This window comes from Callorhinus ursinus, unplaced genomic scaffold (assembly GCF_003265705.2).
Source record: "Callorhinus ursinus isolate GAN/ISIS: 27379988/994484 unplaced genomic scaffold, GSC_fseal_2.0 scaffold3, whole genome shotgun sequence".
Classification (NCBI taxonomy): Eukaryota; Metazoa; Chordata; class Mammalia; order Carnivora; family Otariidae; genus Callorhinus; species Callorhinus ursinus.
Genome location: NW_027397065.1, coordinates 10,887,047 through 10,910,055, shown reverse-complemented (window position 1 = coordinate 10,910,055; position 23,009 = coordinate 10,887,047). Strand labels below are relative to the sequence as shown.

The 23,009-nt window shown below is 34.2% G+C and overlaps 1 long non-coding RNA gene across 10 annotated transcripts in view; it reads left to right on the top strand.

Moving 5' to 3' along the window:
- Positions 1-23,009, top strand: part of LOC112819670 (uncharacterized) — a 151,532-nt gene that overhangs the window by 15,967 nt on the left and 112,556 nt on the right. For 9 of the 10 annotated variants that reach the window (XR_012376818.1, XR_012376824.1, XR_012376817.1 and 6 more), the window contains 2 exons: positions 12,737-12,858; positions 13,843-13,945. This is a non-coding gene — a long non-coding RNA (uncharacterized lncRNA). Of the gene's footprint in view, positions 1-12,736; positions 12,859-13,842; positions 13,946-21,421; positions 21,456-23,009 lie in introns of all 10 variants that reach the window. The other variant, XR_012376828.1, reaches the window with a different exon arrangement.

The following is a 23,009-nucleotide window of genomic DNA, read 5'->3' as shown; positions in this document are numbered from 1 at the left end:
ATTGAATTAAAAATGTATCAGCATGGCCAGGAATTGCAATCATATGGCTGTGGACTGCAGAATCAAAGATGCCACTCAAAAATTGACGAGGTACCATTTATTTAACCTTTTTCTATTTTGCATCTGTGATTAGATATTCTGGGTTTTAACATTTCAGGGACCATTCTGACAGGTTTTTTGTTTTGTTTTATTTCTTGGAAATTCTTTTCTTTCACCTCTCACATTTTTTTATTATGTTATGTTAATCACCATACATTACATCATTAGTTTTTGATGTAGTGTTCCATGATTCATTGTTTGTGCATAACACCCAGTGCTCCATGCAGAATGTTCCCTCTTTAATACCCATCACCAGGCTAACCCATCCCCCCACCCCCTCCCCTCTAGAACCCTCAGTTTGTTTTTCAGAGTGCATCGTCTCTCATGGTTCGTCTCTCCCTCTGATTTACTCCCCTTCATTCTTCCCCTCCTGCTATCTTCTTCTTCTTCTTTTTTTTTTTTTAACATATATTGCATTATTTGTTTCAGGGGTACAGATCTGTGATTCAACAGTCTTGCACAATTCACAGCGCTCACCATAGCAGATACCCTCCCCAATGTCTGTCACCCAGCCACCCAATCCCTCCCACCCCCCACCACTCTGGCAACCCTCAGTTTGTTTCCTGAGATTAAGAATTCCTCATATCAGTTTCACATCTCACATTTAACCACAAAAATGATACATGTTTAACAATAGTAATATACTGTGGCTTTATTTTTCTTGTCCTTAGTTTTCATCTAGGAAGTATAATTCCACTCATAATACATTACTCTTGTGAGACACTCAGGTGCAGAAGTTTCTACTTGGCATAAATAAATTTAGATGTTCTTTTGTATATGTAAATAAATATACTCAGTGTGACTGTATTGCTCTACATTGATATACATTTATTTTTTAAAAAGATACCACTTTTGATTTTATCTTTCAGCATTGTCAATGATAATTAAAAGCTAAAGAACTGTTTATTATTTCAAAACAAGTTATTTGTAATCTGATTTGCTGTTGAAACTTACGTGGCTAGAGATGAAATTAAAATTTTCAAGTCTTTAAAACTAACAGACTACTTAGAAAGTTACGTGTATTGTGAATGGTTACATTTTATGTGTGAAAAAAATAGTTCATATGCAGTTTACCAGGAATTGGTTAATTAAGTTGTAGATTAGTGGCTGAATTTTAGAGTTAGTCCGTACTGAAAACAAGGAATGTGTTTAAGACCTGGAATTTTAATGGAAAAAGTAATATTACTCTAGCCAGGTATTTGTTTATACTGATTAATGATGCTAATTATTTAAAAACATTCAGCTCTTTTGATGTCAGCTAGCATATTTGTGGTACTGAATTCTGAAGATAAAGTCATTGGGCCTTGGGTTCACTACACTGTGAAAGAAAAAACCTTTATTTGACGAAATAGGCAATCAACTGAAATCTATCCTCTTTAAATAAACTGATTCCTTAGTATTTTCCCAGTGTTGGTGTAAGTTGTTGTCTGTGATGTCCCCCAGGGCTCTTTCCTCTGCTCTCTGATTTGGTATATAAAAGCAGCTCTGAATGATGGATTACTGTGTCATTGCAGCCTGCGAAGGATTAATTTGTTTCATTGATTTCTCTTTAGGCAGATTGCCAGAATTTGCTGCTTCCCACCTTTCCTCAAGACTTCTAGAAGTAATAGACAGTAATAGCCTAAGACAAATCAGCTCCTTTTTGTAAAAATAGAATCATGAAACCAGGAATCCTAATAAGAGAGCTTTGGCAAACTTTTTATTGGCATATTGGGAAGAGCAATTAATAGGCTACTTTATCTGGTTTAGAAGTAGTTTGAATTGAAAAATTTCTTTGGCTTGGTGACTTAAAACACATCATATTAATAGTTCCTAAGTAAGCATTTATAATATTTTTACCATAAACATTTTCTCAAATTTGTAGTATCTTATTTAACTCAGGAAAAGATGTGTTGTTTATGTGATTGACAAACACTTTTCTTTATATGCCAGATTTTAGGATCAAATAATATGGCAACATAACTTTAAGTCAATTTACTTATAAATATTTATAGTATTATTTGATGCAAAGAATTTTTAGAAACTTTGGACAAGGACATAGAGTATTAGAGGATAGAAAGAGAATTGTTTAATTGTTTGAAGAAAATATAACTTTGTGACTAAAGGACTGGTATTTGCTCATAATAATTTTGCAAAAGTTAAAAATGACATTTTGTACATTTTCTCTAAGCCTTTTTCCTCCAAGCATTTACATGTTTTATTTATACATATATAGATAGATACCCCTTTATATCCTGCTTTTTCACTTGGTATTACACAGTGAAAAATTTCCTGTATAATTAAAATTATTATTAAAGTCATTTATATTGACTGTTTAATGTTTTAACATGTATATTTTAATTAATCATTGTTCTATTGGAGAGTTAGATTTCTAACTTTCCATTATTGTAAATAAAGTTATAATGAATGACATTTTAAATAAATCTTACTCATCCCAGTGGTTATTTCCTTACAATACATTATTACAAAAGAATTTACTTGGATGAGAGTATAGACTGTTTTTTTAAGGTTCTTGATATCGATTGCCAGATTGTTTTCCAGAAAGGTTTTTCCAGTTTATACTGGTACTGTTTAAAAACTGTCTCTGTAGAGGCAGCAGCATTCTCATTTATGTTACACAAGCAAAGAAAACAGAATGACACTCTTTCCTTGTCTTCTGAAAGTAGTGGCAGCATTTTGCATATACTTAGTCTCTCAGAAGTATTTTCTCAACTGCAGATGTGAAATAGGCTGGTTATACAAGTCTATTTGTTTCCCTTCTGTAGTGCTGAAAATTATATTGATTTAATGATCTAAGTTATACTTTTTATGCAATTAGTTGTGTAGTAAAAACTAATATTGTCATGTGCTAATGTCTTTTTTCCTCTATTGTGCTATGATAGTAGTCCATGCAATATCAGCAAGTTTATGCTCTTCCTGTGCTTTGCTGAAAGGAAAAAGGAACATCTGTTTCCATTATATATCTGCATCATAATGATAACAATTAAATAGCTTTTATGGTAGTATACAGTAAATATATTTTGCTGAATGACCTATACTTGTTGGAAAATTTCAGAGATTTCAGAGGCACTTAGTTTTTACAGGTAGGTTCCATGTAGAGGTTTAGAAAGGGCTTTGGTCACTTTAGGTAAATCACTGTAGTCTCAGTATAAACAAACAAAGAACCCTGAAGATTAAACTCTAGGCTATCAGATGTGACTCTTGAAAGTATTTTTCTTATGTTCTTAAGTGGCTTAATCATGCTACTAATAATAGAGTTCATTTTGTGTTTTGTGCTGTTTGTGTACTTTTAATATTTTACTAAGCTGGAAATTGGAAATAGTTTTATATGTATGTGTGTGTGTGTATATATACTCACACACATATAAATATATTTACAGCCCAGTGCTCTTTTTTTTGTGTGTGTTATATTAGGGGAGCATTGTCATATTTACCTTTTAAGCTCAGCAGGAGAATGTTTGAAACCCATGCACTATTTCCATTGACCTTTAATATTCCAGAGAAATGTTTTCATTTATTTCATTCAGTTTTTGGTTAAAGATGTTTTAGTGGTTACTTAAAAAAATGATTAGAAAGTATTTCAGACAAAATGTGGTATATAAAGAAAAATAAACAGCCCTGTACTCCAGACTCAATTTGAGAAATAAAATGTTACCAGTGCACTTGAACCTCTTCCTGGTCATATTCCTTTAAGACTTCTTCTTCTTCTTTTTTTTTTTTTAAAGATTTTATTTATTTATTTGACAGAGAGACAGAGCCACAGAGCACAAGTGGGGTGGGGGGCATGGCAGAGGGAGAGGGAGAAGCAGGCTCTCTGCTGAGCAGGGAGCCCAATGTGGGGCTTGACATGGGGCTCCAACCCAGGCCCCCGGGATCATGACATGAGCCAAAGGCAGACGCTTAACCGATTGAGCTGCCCAGGCACCCTCCCTTAAGGCTTCTTGAAGAGATGATCAGCATCCTAAATTTGATGATTATCTTTTTTGTATATTTTTCTTTTATGTATTTTCTTTAACATGTCAAAAAACTTGATGTAGTGATTTGTCCTTTTAAATATTTTTAAAGTGTTGGACCTATGAAGACTGTTGGAACTTTTTAGTCTAATCACCTGTGAATGGTCATGTTTCTCTGATTTACTGTCCTCATCTGTAAGTTGTGTATAGATCCACATGTTCTTTGATGTCCGTCTAGCCATAATTAAAGTTTTTTGATTACCTCTTATTTTCCATATGAGATAAAATATAACAAAAGACAAAGGCTCAGAGAAGTTTAAGTAACTTACCCAAGACCATGTAGTAAATCCAGAGCCAGGAATAAAGCTCAGTTCTGACTTCAATTCAAATCACTCTTTTCTTCAGTCCACATTGTCATCTTTTGGCACTGGCTGACTGACCACTTTGGTAGTCTGTGATTAAAGACCATCTGCAGGCTTGTTTAACTTTGTGACTGTTGTGTGCAGGAGAGACTTTTAGAATATATATATATTTTTTTCTGTAGGGAAAAACATTGAAGCCTTATCAGCCTGAAAGCTACTTATAGAATGAGAAGACTATGTGTCCTGCAGAGCCGTAGTTTTCTTCCTTATTTTCTGGACTTCCCTGGAAAAAATGATAGTTTGGGTACAAGGAAGCTTTCTATAGGTTTCTTACCATGTAGTCAGTTTTCTGATCTCTCCTGATAACTGGATCAGGACAATAGGGATGGGCTTAAATTTAAGTGTCTTTTTACATGTACATGTATCTATTTTTCAATATATTTTGGCAGTCAAGATTTTGACAAATTGCTTTTTTTTTTTTTGTAGCTTGTACTATGGTCAAATCACAAATGACTTTGTATTTGAAAATGAGTTTGTTTCTTGTTTCTATTTAGCAACCAACTTACCAGAGCACTAAAGTGAGAATAGCACAAATAGAATAATGTGGAAACATGTTTTTAAAATCTCTTTGGAGAAAAACCCTATTCTAAAAATGGCAACCTAGAATTACATGCATGTACGTTCTCTTTCAGGTTTTTACTCTAACAAATTTAATTCATTCTTAGTTGAGATGAGTAAGCTTGAGTCATAATATTCGCACAGTGCCATGCCTCTCCTATGAAAAAATATCAATATAACTAGAGATGGAATTAATGTATCCTATTGTAAAACTATCTTTTCCCAAAATGTGTTGCCTCAAGACCAAAACCTTTGTTTAATAAATTATTTGCTTCCTTCTATAAATACATACTAAGAAACTTGTGATAGTAGTAATCATTTTTTTGAGGGAAGATGAAGCTACTAATAGTAGCTTTGTCAATGCTATAAATATTCTCAAGGTAGTTTTGTTCTAACAAGCAAACCAGGTAACACATTTTTCTCTATTTTAGGTCAATTATCCTATGTATTCAGCAGCTTCTAGTAGGAATTTTTCCCTAGCATATTAGTTTGGGGAGGAGAGACCCAGTGTGATCAGATATCAACATTCAGTACACCTTTTATTTAGCATTGCTTTATTTGCTCACATTCACTAAATAAGATTTCTTTCATTTCTGTAGCATTTCTGTCTGGAGAGAAAGCTGTGTATGTGTCTGTGTGTCTGTCTGCCTGCCTGCCTGCCTTTGTAAATATTTCAAAGGCATTTCTTATCTAGTTGAAAGTTCTGGTGAACATCTGTAATGTGTAATATAAGGAATATTCTATACTGGTTAAATTTCCCCTTGTTGCTTCTAGCGGGTAGGTGAAACTTAACAGAAAAGGTGTGGGTAGGGGAAACTAGCCCCTGACTAACTTATTTTCTCCCTGGCCATAATATGAATCTGGACAGTAGTGGTGAGAATAAGGAATCTTAACCACCAGACCAGCAATGCTAAAACCAGGGAGACCCCAGTGAGACACAACAATCTATAGCCCATATATATTATTTTACTCTCTTAGTTATATAGCTTTTTTAAGAAAGGTGATGTGTTGTTTACAGAAACATCTGAATATGGTTAAAAAAAAGGTGTGTGTGTGTGTGTATGTGTATACACAAAGGTGTGTGTGTGTATGTGTATATGTATATAGTGTATTTTTGCCATATATACTACCAGGATTATAGGTGCTTAAATATCTGCACTGTTTCTACTCAGTCCTTAATGACTTCACTTTAGACCACGTTGAGATTATTTCAAAACTAGCGTTGGCTATGTATTTTCTATTGACACAGCCGATACATAATTTCCTGATGTGATCTCGGAATTTTTATAGCATTACACATGAACATGTTTTTATAGCTCACCAAAGTTTATTAAAAGATGCTGAAAATAATTACCATTTGCCTGTCACACAAGGAAAGGTGGGTTGTTGATATATTTGCTAACAAATTTGACCAATGTAGACAGCGGTTTTTGATAAAAAGGTTAAAAAATACTTCTATTCTCCCTATAATAGTTACAGTCTTTTTGGACTTAATTATGTAGTTTCTTCTATCTCTTTATATAGGTATAAGTTTCAATTTATAAGTATTGCAATAAACAAAGTATAATTTGTATTTTGTGTAGAGTGTTCTCATGAGATAATAAGATCCTTTTGAACTTTGGGGATTGATTGGGTTTTGCATTATTTATACATTTCTCAAAACAAATATACAAATTCCAAAATAAGTCCCTTTTTATTTAGTTACATTTTTGAGATGCGTATTTTATAAGATTTATATTTAAAAAAAGACAAAAACATATCAGTAATATCTGGTAGAGGATTACATTGTATTATGCTATACATTTAGACTCAGTCTCATGTCAGTCTAAGTTGTAAAGGTAGTTGTTTTGGACTGGCTAGAACTAGAATAAGGGAGTGGTATTATAGAGCTTTGAAAGCAACATACTGACTGATGTCTGTGACAGAGCCAAAAGTCACCAAGATCCTATTTCTATTTTAGTTCCAATATTAATACGTTTAAATGTGTTTTGAATTTTTTATTTTTTTAAAAGATTTTATTTATTTGTCAGAGAGAGAGAGAGAGCACAAGCAGGGGTAATGGGAGAGAGAGAAGCAGGCTCCCTGCTGAGCAAGGAGCCTGGACGCCTGGGTGGCTCAGTCGTTAGGAGTCTGCCTTCGGCTCGGGTCATGATCCCAGGGTCCTGGAATCGAGTCCCACATCGGGCTCCTTGCTCAGTGAGGAGCCTGCTTCTCCCTCTCCCTCTACTGCTTCCCCTGCTTGTGCTCTCTCTCTCTCTCTCTCTGACAAATAAATAAATAAAAATCTTAAAAGAAAAAAAAAAGGAGCCTGATGCGGGACTCAATCCCAAGACCCTGGGATCATGACCTGAGCTGGTCAGATGCTTAACCGACTGAGCCACCCGTGCATCCCTGTGTTTTGAATTTTGACAAATAGTTTTAAAATTCCAAAAGGTCCTGCATTTTATAGTAAGGAACTGGCCAAAGGCTATATTTTTATATATAGTGTGTATGATGGAGAGTTTTGTTCTTACATAAACTTGCCTAATAGTTATCCTACCCAAGAGAAGTGTAAAAAATCCTTAATTTATGAATTTTACTTTTTATGTAAATAGTAAAACCTTCTTATTATATGCTAAGCATATTTTATATATTATTTAATCAGTTTATATAGGATATAAAATTCTCATTTTACTGGTGAAGAATTTGAGGCTCAAATGTGGTTAAGTAACTTGCTCAGTCAAGTCACATAGAAGGTGAGTAACACAGCAAGGATTTGACATGAAGTATGTGTCACTCCAGAGCCCACTCCTGGTCTATGCTGATTTCACTGCTTCTTACCAAGTAACTGATTATATTACTTTTTGATTATAGGGTCAAATTGTATTCTCAGAGGCACGTAGGAAAGCATAGAGCAACTCTTATACAAAACAAAGGAAATCTATATAATTTCATGTTATTTTCATGTCCCAGTAGTTATAGGATAATATTCTCTCTGTTTGATTATGTGCTGTTGTATGTGTAAATGGTACTATCTAGATGAAACTCTATCCTTAGAATTTTTTGGCACTAGGTTGGCTTAGCTATTAAATACCACCTTTGCTAGCAGATTGAAAAGTGAATACAAGAAAGTTTATTATTTCTGATTTGCAGTCTTCCTTCAGAATGTTTTTGTCTTTAGTGACTTCCAGGGGGAAAAAAATATCATGGTTTCCCTTAGTAGGTGTATTATTTTGCTAGGGCTGCTGTACCAAAGTACTACAAAAGGGGTAGCTTAAATAACAGACATTTATTGTTGCCTAGTTATAAGGCTGGAAGTCCCTGATCAAGGTGTCATCATGGTTGGTTCTTCCACTGGCTGTGAGGAATATAATCTATTACATGCCTCTCTTTTAGCTTATGGTGGTTTATTGGAATCTTTGGTGTACCTTGGCTTATAGATGCATCATTCTGATCCCTGCCTTCATCTTCATGTGGTGACCTCCCTGTGTGTGTGCTGACCTCTCTATGTCCAAATTTTCCTTTATAAACACACCAGTCATATTGGATTAGAGCCTACCCTAATGACCTCATCTTAACTTGAACATCCGCAATGACACTCTTTCCAAGTAAGGTCACATTTGCAGGTACTGAAAGTTAGGACTTTGGTATATTTTTGGGGGGACACAATTCAACTCATTAACAGTAGGCAGTTTTTTTCTGAAATGATAGACTTGAAAACTCTGGTAGTGGTTATATACATAAATTTGCAGTTGATCAATTCATTGGTGTAATTACTTACACGGATACCCATAAATAAGTCATGTCTGAATGTTTGTTTTGGAATAGGACTGATTTTGCTCTAATATTCTTGTAAAAAAACTGTTGGAAGAACAGACTGGAGAACTATTTAGAAAGACTTTCAATAAATGATATGATCGAGTGTCACAATGTATGGGGCAGATGATGAGCTTTTGATAATATACAAAGTCAGTATAGCTTGTGGTATGAAGTTGGGATTTAGACAGATGTTCAGAACAAGAGGATGCTACAGAAACAGAGGACATAGGTTTAGGTTCTAAACATAGGTTAGGTTTAGGTTCCTACTCTGATGTAGGAATGAGTATTTTGTGTATAGTGGGCCATGGTGGTGAAGGGAGGCTTTGGGTCAGTTATGTTGTGAAGGAATCTCTGGCCCTGTAGGGTTAATGCCAGTTTTAACTTTAAAGTTTCAAAGAATTGCTGTAGGATTTGTTTTTAATTTTACCCTGTAGAAAATTTGAAATATATAATTAACAAGAAGAAAAATATGACCTATATCCCCACTACCCAGAGCTACTTGTTATTAATATTTTGACATCTTGATATAATTCTTTTGAAATTCCTGCCATGATTTTTGATTGAGATTATACCACATAAACAGTTTTCTAAAATAAATCATCTGGAATCTCTAAATATCTACCTGAATTTGAGACCCATGGGGTAAAAGACCCAATGATCATTGATGATGAATCGGGTCACCATAATTCCATAAACCATTAGGTCAAGACAGTTTTGTCTCATGTGATTTAGTTCTTTGCCTCAGTCTTGTCCTTCCTCCCGTCTTTCACACTACTGCCAGGATCTTTTTAATGATTACATCACTCTCCTGGCTTACCTCCTTCAGTCAGAGGTCAGCTTTTTAGCATAATAGGCATCTTTGTGAACTTTCTCATTCCTCTTCTCATTTACTACTCTCCAAAAAGCTTCCTGAAGTTCTCAGAATATTGTGTACCCTTTTGAACCTCTATAATTTTTACCTCTTCCCTCCATTAAGAATGCCTTTTTTCTTTTTGTCTGTCTGTCCAGCAGCTGCTAATTTTTTATTTCACATGACATTTCCTCTCTAAAGCGTTTATTCTAAGCCAGTTTTCCCTTTCTTTTACTACCTGTAGAACTTTCTGGAAAACTTGCTATAAATTGATTACAGGGTATGCTAGTGACTAATTTCCATCTTTATCTTTCTTTTTTTTTTAAGTTTATTTAAATTCTAGTTGTTAACATAGAGTGTAATATTAGTTTCAGGAGTAGAATTTGGTGATTCATCACTTACCTATAACACCGAGCACTCATCACAACAAGTACCCTCCTTAATTCCCATCACCCATCTAATTCATCCCCTACCCACCTTCCCTCCAGCAACTCTGTTTATTCTTTATGGTTAAGAGTCTGTTTTATGGTTTGCCTCTCTTTTTCCCCCCTTATCTTCATCTGTTTCATTTCTTAAATTCCACATGAGGAAAATCATACTGTATTTGTCTTTCTCTGACTTATTTTACTTAGCATAATACATTCTATCTCCATCCACATTGTTGCAAATGGTAAGATTTCATTCTTTTTGATGGCTAAGTAATACTCCATTGCATACATATGCCACAACTTTTTTATCCATTTATCAGTCAGTGGACAGTTGGGCTCTTTCCATAATCTGGCTGTTGTTGATAATGCTGCTGTAAACATTGGGGTAGATTTGCTTCTTCAAATCAGTATTTTTATATCCTTTGGGTAAATACCTAGTAATGCAATTGTTGGGTTGTAGGGTAGTTCTATTTTTAACTTTTTGAGGAACCTCCATACTGTTTTCCAGAGTGGCTGCACCAGTTTGTATTCCCACCAACAATGTAAGACAGTTCCCCTTTCTGCATCCTTGCCAGTGTCTTTTATTTCCTATGTTGTTCATTTTAGCCATTCTCACAGGTGTGAGGTGGTGTCTCTGTAGTTTTGATTTGTATTTCCCTGATGATGAGTGATGTTGAGCATCCTTTCATGTGTCTGTTAGCCATCTGTATGTCTTCTTTGGAGAAATGTCTGTTTATGTCTTCTACCCATTTCTTAACTGGATTATTTGTTCTTTGGGTATTGAATTTGATAAGTTCTTTCTTTTTTTCTTTTAAGATTTTATTTATTTATTTGACAGAGAGAGAGCGTACAAGCAGGCGGTGTGGCAGGCAGAGGGAGAAGCAGACTCCCTGCTCTGAGCAGGGAGCCGAAAGTGGGGCTTGATCCCAGGATCCTGAGATCATAACATGAGCCGAAGGCAGATGCTTAACCAACTGAGCCACCCAGGCACCCTGAGTTTGATAAGTTCTTTATAGATTTTGGTACTAACCCTTTATCAGATATGTCATTTGCAAATATCTTCTCCCATTCCAAAGGTTGCCTTTTTGTTCTGTTGGTTGTTTTCTTCACTGTGCAGGAGTGTTTTTTTAATCTTAATGAAGTCCCAATAGTTCACTTTTGCTTTTGTTTCCCTTGCCTCAGGAGATGTATGTAGTAAGAAGTTGCTACAGCCAATGTCAAAGAGGTTGCTGCCTGTGTTCTATAGGATTTTGATGGTTTCCTGTCTCACATTTAGGTCTTTAATCCATTTTGAATTTATTTTTGTGTATGGTGTATGAAAGTGGTCCAGTTTCATTCTTCTGCATGTTGTTGTCCAACCATTTGTTGAAGAGACTTTTTCCCATTGAATATTCTTTTCTGTTTTGTTGAAGATTAGTTTATCATAGAGTTGAGGGTCCATTTCTGGGTTCTCTGTTCTGATCCATTGATCAATGTGTCTGTTTTTGTGCCAGTACCAAAGTGTCTTGATCACTACAGCTTTGTAATATGACTTGAATTGTGATGCCTCCAACTTGGCTTTTCTTTTTGAAGATTGCTTTGGCTATCTGGGGTCTTTTGTGGTTCTGTACAAATTTTAGGAATATTTGTTTGAGCTCGGTAAAAAATGCTGGTGGTATTTTGATAGGGATTGCATTAAATGTGTAGATTGCTTTGAGTAATACAGACATTTAGCAATATTTATTTCTTCCAATCCATGAGCATAGAATGTCTTTCCATTTCTTTGTGTCATCTTCAATTACTTTCATCAGTGTTTTATAGTTTTCAGAGTACACTGTCTTTATTTCTTTTTTTTTGTCTACACTTTTATTGTGAAAAATTTAAATACCAGAGAAAGTAACATGAACACCCATATTTCCACCATTTAGAGTCAACAGTTATAAATATGTATGTATATGTATATTTACATATATACACACACACACAGATTTAGTTTGATCCACTTGAAAGTAAGGTACAGATCTTGTGCTACTTCATCCATAAATATTATAACACACATCTCCCAATAAGAACATAATCTTATGTTCTCTTACATAATCACAATACTATGAGCACACTTAAAAAATTAATAATTCTTAATTTTTTCTAATGTATAATCATATTCCAGCGTCTTTATCTTTCTTAATAGACTGAGTTATGAATGGGCAAGGATCATGTGTTATTTATACTAGTATCTCTAGCACTTAGCATGGTACCTAGTAGATGTTTGAGGAAAATGTTTGCTGAATAAATAATCTTGTCTTTTCATCTAATACTGTCCTGCCAGTAATAGTGAATATAGCTAGAATAAGTGATAATTTTTGGAGTGAAGGTAAGGGAGTAAGTTGACTAGTTCATTTCAACTTATCAAACAGTTACTAAGCATTTACAATTTGTAAGTTATTCTGCTGGGCATTTTGGAATTGGGAAACTAAAATGAAGAGGACCTTTAAGAGTTTGCAGCCTAATGGAGGACTTCCAATTTTGGTGAGTTGTTAGGGAATTATGGTAAGAAATATAGTGAAGAGTTGTTAAGAAGAATAACCCCAGGATTGTGACTGGAAACATTTGTATAGAGCCTTTAAATTAACAAAGTTTATTTGTTTACAGGTGGCAGTGGGCCTACATCATGGGTTGTAGCAGATGTTCTCAACGTTTCTATTGGAACTTCTTTATATTCCCTTGAAAGAGGAGCCCCAGGGCCTCATCCCTGTGGTAGCTACCATGCTCTGGTATGATGCTATGCTTTTCTACTTCATCCTTCCTGTTCTAGCAGAGGCTAGGTTAGAATTTAACTGTTTCTTATTGTAAACAATTATGTAGAACTGGAAGTGGAATGTTTCAATTAAACTGATACTGTGATTTCTTTGAGATTGTTGGTAATGCCTTGTTATTCTTATACCTGCTCACAGAACCCCTGAATAGTGAGTGCCTTACTCATCATAGATACTTAGCATTGTGATTTGGTTTGAATTGTATCTAGTTGTAAATAGTTCCTTACTGATTTTTAATAGATATTAATCTAATTTTTATTCTCTTAAATGATAAAGAGGCACATAACATCAACTTTACTTCTACTTAAAAACTGTGTCTTCAGGTAATGTTTAACCAGATTCAACTGGCAATCGATAAAATTCCGTATCAGGAATGTTTAATTACAACCCTCTGTCTGTATTAACATGAATAAACACTGTAGCTAGTAACGAAAGTATTTTTTTCATAAAAAATAGAAGTATTTTTCAGAATTCTGGGAAATGTCAAAGTAATTTTGGCTGTAGTCATGCTGTATTTAATGTTATTGAGAATGTTGCTAACATTAACAAAAATATTCCTTAATTTCCTCAGTTATTGCTACTGTTGATGAGGGATATAAAGTTGGCATGCTTTCATGTTTTGAGCATTTTCATTATACACTTTTGATTTTATATGTCAGAAGCAATCTTTGTTTTTTAGGTAAGATAGCTGAGAATAGTTTTACTTAAGGATAGAGGTCAGGCTTTATTTGTATTTTTACGTCAGTGATATATAGAATATAGTGATGTATCGGAGTAAATATATGTACAGTTTTGTAAGTATTATAACATTTATATATTTCCTTGACCTTATTTTTAGTTCATTAAAATAAGGTGATTTCGGACTAAGGCATAGGTTTCATTTGTATATTAACAATTTTATTTTGTTATTTTCTGTGACCACTGGTAACACTCATCTTGCAGATATAAGATGTTGTTCATCAGGGAGCTTTGGCAAGAGAGTTGGCCAGATGAACAAGTTCATCTCCATTGTGGAAAAACAACTTGAAGCTCATCTCTGTTGAAGGTGAGTTAGTGTCATCTTCACACAGGGAAGATCATGCTAGTGTTATTTGATGTTTTCAGGGTTATCAAACAACAGTTTGGTTTGAACTTTGTTTTATGGGATGTTGAGCTGTTATGCTTTATTATTTGAGTGTAAAGATTCACACAGAAATCAACCTGACAATGAAAAGAGATGAAAGTAATAATTTGGTATTTATGAATATACCTAAAAGTAGTTTGGGTCTCTCCCTTCCTCTCTTTTAAATGTTTATTTATTTTTAAGTGATCACTACACCCAGTGTGGGGCTCGAACTCATGACCCCGAGGTCAAGAGTCACATGCTCTCCCAAGTGAGCCAGCCACACACCCCAATTTAGTTATTCTTTCTCACCTCTGTTATTATTTCCATATAATACATGCTAGCTAAGTTATAATTCATGACTTTTATTTGAATATTGGCTAGATCAGAATCACATGTTACATATTTATTTTAAAATATATTATGAATTTTAGGAAATTTCATATATAACTACAGTGTCAATGTAAAGATACTCTTCTGTTTTCAAATACATTATTTGGTCTTTGAAATGGTAGCCAGTGTTAATGCTTGCCACAGGCTTGCTGTCCCAGAGATACAGTGGATGACTATACATGTGTAATATTATTACAAGAAGTAGTAGGGTATCTAATAGCAATCCGTAGTTCAGTTCAGTATCATTTAGTGCATATTTATTAATCATCACTTCATTTTACTTTACTCATTACATTTGTGACTTGACCCAGCCCTACCTAACCATGAAATATGTGTATATATATATGTGTGTGTGTTTGTATAACATTATATATAAGTAACTTGATACAGTTGCTGATGTTGCTTTGGCTCTCTTTATTCAAGTTGTTTTCACTTGAATTATCTGCATTATCAGGTTGTCGAAGTCCATTTTCTTTTACAGTTTTGCTTTATTGGTAATCCTCTTTTTTAAATGTTATCATTATCTTTTAATTTTTCTTCTTTTGAGGCATAAACAAATCCCAAAGTCAAAGACTGGTGGGGCTGATGCTCACTGACTTCAAAAGAAAGGTCTAACTGTAGGGAGAGGATCTTTGCAGGTATGATGTTCCATTATAACCAGCCTTACCATCTATACTAAATGGTTTGTAAGAGGCCATGAAATAAAAAAAAGGAATTAAGATGGCACTATATTCAATGAAAAAGTGATTGTACAATTTTTTTTTCCTCAAAAAGACTCAAATATTTCTGTAGTAAGATTGGGCTTTCCCTTCCCATGCCTTATAAGTAATTATTAAGTATAACTCAGTGTGGGTTTTTTTTTTTTTTAAGGATTTTATTTATTTGAGAGAGAGAGAGTGTGAGAGAGCACAAGCAGGGGGAGGGACAGAGGAAGAAGCAGACTCCCCACTGAGCAGGGAGCCCAATGCGGGGCTTGATCCTGGGACTCTGGGATCATGACCTGAGTCAAAGGCAGACGCTTAACCAACTGATCCACCCAAGCACCCCATAACTCAGTGTGTTTTTAAAAATCTTGTTTCTTGAAAACATTATTTTAAGATGATTTGTCTCAGTATTATTATTTTCACATTAAGCCTACCTCAAACATTTTCAGCTGGATTAGACTTTGGAAATTGAACATTATAGTGCAAGTCAAAGTTATTTAGTGTCTAAACTTGAGTTTGTCTTAACTAGAATAATTTATATTGTAGTTATTATGATAAATACTACTTGTTAAATAATTAATACTTATAATTATTATATATAATTGTTATTAATTAGAATTGGTAAAATTAGTTAAAATTAATAATTTGCTCAGCTCTATTCTGAGTGCTTTTTATATCTTGTTATGTCTTTGTAACAGTTATGTGGGGTAGGAATGATTATCCCAGGTTTATAGACAAGGAAACTAAACTCAGTTTAATAATTTGCACTGACCAGTGACTGACCCAGGATTTCAACCATGTGACCTCAGAACTTCTGTTCAAAGCTCCTGTTTATAAGTGTGGTGTTAAGCTGTATGAAAGGTTTACATTTACAAGGAGAATGGGCTCCTTCACTTTTGAGGCAGTCAGCCTAGTTAACAGTGATTTTGTACTACTGACTGAGGTACACCAAAATGTATCTGACTGAAACATTTGCTTTTGTGACTTTATGTGAACATAACATTTAAAAAAAAGATTTATTGATTAATGTTAGAGATAGAACACACGCTCGCTGGGGCAGGGCAGGGCAGAGATAGTCTCAAGCCAACTCCGTGCTAAAGGTAGAGCTCCACATGGGGCTTTATCTCACAACCCTGAGATCACAATCTGAGCTAAAACCAAGAGTCGGGCGCTCATCCCACTGCACCACCCAGGCGCCCCTATGTGGACATAACTTTTGACAGTCCGTCAGTATATTACGTATACTTAATGTTGTGTGTATGTGCTGCAGGATGCTTCCTTGGGAAAACTTGGTGTATCTTTAGTGTCTGCCCCACTCTTCAGGTGGTAGAATTGCTGTTTAATATTTTAGTTTGCTAGAGGCTGAGACCCTTGTTCTGGGGGATTATTTACATATGCATATAAAACAGGGAGGCTAAAATGATGATATTAGTTCTCTAACAGATTTGTAATAAAGTGTGAAGTGTTAGTTTGACCATTGTTGAGGAAAGACAAATGTATAAATTGTGTAGACATTATGGATTTTTTTTCTTTTTTTTTCTTTTTTGTTTTTACAGACAGAAGCCATTGAAGGACTTCAGGATGCAGATTGTGTTGTCTTTAGCATCCGTGCAAGGTCTTTTGTTAGTGGGCCATTGCATATTGCTTCAAGCTTACCTCCAGCAGTCCGCTTCCTTACCAACCAGTGTCTTGTGTACTCCTTACATGTCTGCCTCAGTTAAAATGAATAGCTTGGGGGCACTTGGATAGCTCAGTTCTTTAAGCGGCTGACTCTTGATTTTGGCTCAGGTCATGATCTCAGGGTTGTGAGATCGGGGCTGGTATTCCACACTCAGAAGGGAGTCTGCTTGAGATTCTCTCTCTCCCTCTCCCACACCCCCCCTCATGCTTGCTCTCTCTCTTTCTCTCTCTAAAATAAATAATTAAATCTTACCCCCCCAAAAAAACCCTGAATACCTTGTAGTTATCCTATCATAATTAGGTATTCAGCACTTTTGTCTTCATTAATACTTTTCTTCTTACCATTATGATCTTTTCTCTGTTCCTATTGAGTACCAACTTTTCATTCAAGATTCAGGTTTGTTTCTCTTTAAGGCGTTTTTAACTACTGACCTCTATCATTGAACCTTATCTTCTTTGAGCCTTTCTAGTGCATACTTCTATTCTAGAACCTTATATTTTATATTTATATACCTTTATATTTTATTGCACTTATAATATTTATATGTCTTTTTCTAACTAGACTGTAGATAGACTGTAGATTTCTTAATGGCAAGTACAAAGGCTATGTGTCTAATTCATTTTTATGTCCCCAGTTTTTAGCACAATACCTGGTACATATAGATGCTTAATAAGCATTTGTTAAATGGATGAATAAACAAATGGTTAAACTATAAAGGAAAGAAAACGTTATCCTCACAGTTGGTATGATAATGGTGATAACATGCCTTCTAAGGTGGAGTGCTACTACACTCATCAGGGAATATTCAGTGTTAAAAACAGTATCTTTCCTGAGGTCTGACAGTAGTCATACTAGCTTCTTATACAGCAGTATAGTGTATGTCTGGAGTTTTGTTATCTTGAGCAACTAACCATTTATTGAAAATTTATCCACGAAATTTCAATAGTTGAATTTTTTCATGAATAATATATTTTAATAATATAGGTCTTGACTTAAAGACTGTCACTTCCTTTAAGGAGATCCACATGTGCTTTGGTGTTATAATCAGTTTAAAGTTGGAAAAGGACCCTTCTGCTTGAAAAATAAGGAAAAATACATCAAGGAATGAACCTACTTATTATTACATTTAAAGTTCCATTTCCTTTGCAACTGTAACTCTTATGTTATGGAATCCTGATTAAAAAGGTTATAATGGCCAGTATTATCAGAATGACAAATTCTAACATAGGTTAGTAGTTCTACATTTAGAAAAACACTAATGGGGACACCTGGGTGGCTCAGTCTATTAAGCTTCTGCCTTCGGCTCAGGTCGTGATCCCAGGGTCCTGGGATTAGGTCCTGTGTCGGGCTCCTTGGTCGGGAGGGAGCCTGCTTCTCCTTCTGCCCTGCTCTGCCTGCCAGTTCTCCGGCTTGTGCTTTCTCTCTGACAAATAAATAAATAAAATCTTAAAAAAAGAAAAACACTAATGTATGATATTACTGCTTTAGTAATATGCCAGATTTCAAGTTGGTTTATATTTTGTTTATTTGAGGTCAAATGTTCTTTGACCATCAGCTTACATTAGTTTTAACTAAGGAAATATTATACTATGAAGATAGTAAAAGGAAGCTTAAGCTTCTGATATTAACTATATTCTGTTAAGCGAGTTTCTTTGTTTTAGGCTATATAGAAACAACTTAAGAAAATATACTGAATTAAAATTTGCTATGTTGAAATAGCATAGTCACTAAATAATTTATATTATTAGGGAAGTGTCAAGGGGTTTGAACGGAATGAAATTTCTTTGCTCAAGCTCTAAACAGTAAGACTTTTAATTTTGTAGGAAGACATTAAATACTCTGGTCATTCAAGTTGTATATCCTTTAAGCCTCTTTAATAGTCAGAAACTTGTAAGTAAATATGTGTGCTGCTGAGAAACAGTGATCAAAAATGGCAATAAAAGTCACATAATGAAATAATACTAAAAAAATCCAGGGATTTTACACTAGCTCATTATTCACTACATTTCTGGCATTCTTCATGATTACAAATCATTTGATTGACTAACTAGACATTCTTAAAGTGAATTATGAATCAGGTTCATTTTTTCTGGTTGATAGTTGGCACATGCTGTAACTCTTATGCTTTGTGATATATCAAATTCTTATAAAAGTGATAAGAGATATAATCAACTCTATTTTAAGAAAACTATATTGCCTTTTCAAAAAATGAAGTGCAGTTGCTAACGTTTTAACAACACAGTGTAATCCCTACTTTTGTATCTCAGTGATGACATTATTTTTGAGATTAAGATAAATCTGTAGACTGATTTTCCGTTAGGCATAAAACTCCTATTGATATCAGTTCTGTAGGCTTCTTGGGCAGTTGCTTGAGCCTAGGTTACAAAAACAGTTGCATATCTTTCCTTAGTATTTAAAAATGAGTGATGAAGGAATTGTACGTTTTTAACATTTTTCTTTGAAGGAAATGCAATTTTTCCTAAATACCTAATTTGTAATGAGGCCATGATGCATACTTTAATAATGGTTATTAATAAAGAGAGTCTCTTTCTGAGTTGGGAAAAGGGTCCATAGTGACCTGAATCTTGATCTTTCCATTCGTAAAACTTAATCAGGGGGGTAAATTCTGCTTTCAAATGCATTCTCTTCTCTTTTGACTTAATAATAATTCTTTATGCATTACTTCACTGGCAGTTGAGTGGCAGAAAATTCCTGTAGTACAACTGCATTTGCTTTAATCCCATCCCAACCCAATATCAAGCAACTCAAGCAATTGAAAATAAAATGGGTGTTCCTTAATGTGATATATTCAAAATTTGAGAATCTTGCACAGATTTTAGTCATTGTCTTAGCAAAAGTGAAGTTCCTTTGTTGAAAATTGTCAGGCACGGGAATGTAGAGCCCCCCATTTGTTTAACAGTGTTATGAGGTCCTCTTACTAATAAAAAAAATTACATATGTAATTTTTTACATAGGTAAAAGCAATTCTTTGTTTCTTATGAAGACAAAATCATCAAAGTTAGTGGAAGCTTTGCGTATATAACAGTCACAGAATTGTACTGCCATACTTTTTCCCTATGTAAAAGGAGAGTAATTAGTATTTCAGCATTCTAGTGCCTTCAACTTACTTTCTTTGTTTTCTTTTATGAATAAGATTTCTTTATATTATAACTAAAAATTGTTTTATGGCTATTCAGTTGTAAAAATTGTTTTATTGTCCTTCCATTGTCTTTAAAAATGTTTTACAAAATTTTTTTGAATGATATCCATCTATATTAATTTATATGAAAATGTAGGATAGCAATGTGTAATTACACATAATTTTAGAAACACAATTATAAGCTTTTTAATGTTTTGTTCTCTTTAAAATTGTCTAAAGTTTTTGAATTTATGCTTTAGCCACCTTAAAATTTAATTTTTAATCCCCTAACCATTAATTATTTTAACTATAAAATTGCTATTAAACATCTTTTATGGGATTAAAATTTTATTTCTGATTAGGCAGTGATTTATATATATATAATCAATTATTACATCCATTTTAAAAATTATGACTAAAAGATTAATCCTCCATAGATATTTTTAGCAATATAAACCATCCTGGTAGAATTGGAATTAAGGAATTAGAAATGGAGAGACAGAGGATCAATTTATTAATTACAGAAAAAACTTTTAAGTCTTTTATAACTTCAGTAGATTTTGTGAAATGACCATAAACTAAAACTGGGGTCATAAAATGCTGCCATTTTCCAGGCTGGCTTGATGCTTTTTACTTCTTCGACATAGCTGTACATTTGGAGCAGCATTATTTCTTCACACGGATTGAGGTGACAATATATGATAAAATGGGCTTTTGTTGCTGTGACCGGGCAATAGGACTTGGGAATAGAAGAAGATGAGGGTAGAAAGGAGGAGACAAAAAATAGGTTTTCAGGCCACAGAAATGTACTGAATTTTTTGATCATTTTTTTTTGTGTTTAAATAAAAGAAATTGCTAGATTGTCTCCATTTTGTGATGTACAACCTGATTGCTTCCCTTAATTGCTTCCTTTGAACAGTTTAGCATTAGGATAATCATTGTGAGAGGGAATGGGAGTATCTGGAGATTATGGAAAAACTGAAGGAAAATATTCAAGAAGGAATTTCTGGTATTTGTCTTTCTCAGTAAGTGTATAAAGGGGTTAAAATGTCCAGGATAAATAAAATCAGCCAAAGGCTTGTGTTCCACAGTTTATACTTTAACACTTGATATTTATTCCCCTTCCCTTACCCTGCAAAATATACATGACAATAAAATGAGCACTTTTGTAACATGGTCCACGGTCTCAGGTTACATAAATATACTGCATTTCTCAATATCAACATTACATTGGTATACCTATTCTAGTTTTAATGCTAAAAATGATATTTTCTATTTTGGTGATATAAAGTGAGTTTTTAAATAGTTTTGGAGGTGCACCTGGCTGGCTCAGTTGATAGAGCATGCAACTCTTGATCTCAGGATTGTGAGTTCGAGCCCCGTGTTGGGTGTAGAGATTACTTAAAAATAAGATCTTTAAAGATAAATAAGTAAATAGTATTGGGTGTTTTTGGTTAAATCCTTCATTTGCCTGGATTTGATAAGCTATTTCTCTTCCTTAGGCATATGCTAACAGGTGGAACTACAGATTTATAGGTATGGAGTACACAATTATGCTCTCTTAGTTTTTATTACTAATATGGCATAAGTACATTCTATATGATTTCAGTTGTCTATGTTGTTGATGTTATGGATAATCTTTAAAGAATTCTGTTTTAGAATCCCTTTTTAATTGGATTTAATGATACATAGTTTTGATTCTGAGAAATCTCTATGTTATTATGCAAAAAGGCTCAAAGGACATGAATGTTAAATGGGATATATGTTGGTTGGGATCTGTAATCTAGGATTGGTATCAAAGAAAAAGCCTTTTGTTTTAGTTAAAACTAAAGGTTGAAAGCAATATATAGTATCATTTGGTGTGTTCTACTTTTGGTGTCTTCTTAGTACTTTAAAGCCTCAAAAACATCATTCACTTTTGTTGGTGGATCAGTCAGGGTTCCCTAGAGAGACAGAACCAATAAGATACATATAGTATTATACATATACACATGTGTATTTATGATCTATTTTAAGAAAGTGGCTCACCCACTTGTGCGGACTGGCAAGTCTAAATTCTGCAGGGCAGGCTGGAAACCTAGGAGATAATTCTGCAGGCTGGAGGCAGAATATCTTCTTGTCCACAACCATCAGGTTTTGCTCTTAAAGCCTTCAAATTATGAGATGAGGCACACCCATATTTTTGAGGATAATGTCTGTTCTTTAAAGTCAACTGATGGTAGATGGTAGCAACATCTACAGAATACTTTCATAACAACACATGGATTCGTGTTTTGTTAAATAACTGGGTACTATATAAAGTATAACCAAGTTGACATATAAAATTAAACATCACAGTTGGCCTTTTTAAAAAATATTTATGTCGTAAGTCACAAAAATGCCTGGGGTGAAGCTATCAGACTGTCATCACAGAACATATTAGGCAACTTCCTTAAAGTGAAAACTTTCAATTTCAGAGGTAGTAGCTGATAGCCATTTGCTTATTAAGAATTATTAATTGAATGTTCTTTAAGTGCTAGCATTGGAAAAGAACAGCATGCAAAACTACAAATGGACTCTACTTTCATGTATACTGATTATTGTTAATGCTTAGAAAAGAGACAAAAAGTGGTGGTTAACCCAAAGACAAACCCATTTAATAAAAGCCCAATTTTACTGGCTTGCCTTATGTAAACTTTTATTACATAAACCTTCTATCTCAAGGTCTAAAATTGTCAACTTTCTCTTCAATTAAATAATTCATATTACTTTGATATTGTTTTTTAGAGATTTCCAAGAACAGTTTTGGAAATTTTTCATATTTTAGTTCATTGGTACTGTGGAATTGACTATTTTTAAGGCACTATGTCCTGCTGGGCCACCAGGGTTGGTGAAGGATCTCAAGATAGCTGGGCAAAAACTTGCTCTAAAGACCATTTATTGGGTAGCTTTTGGGGAGATCATACCCCACAACCAGAAGGGCCTTCTTAACTCCCTGAAATCCCATAATAAGACCCTAACCTCCATATTGGCTGCTGTCCCTGAGAATCTACCTGTTATCGACTGGACTTACTACAAAGCCAGTGTGGTGAAGCCTGGCTTGGTAGATGA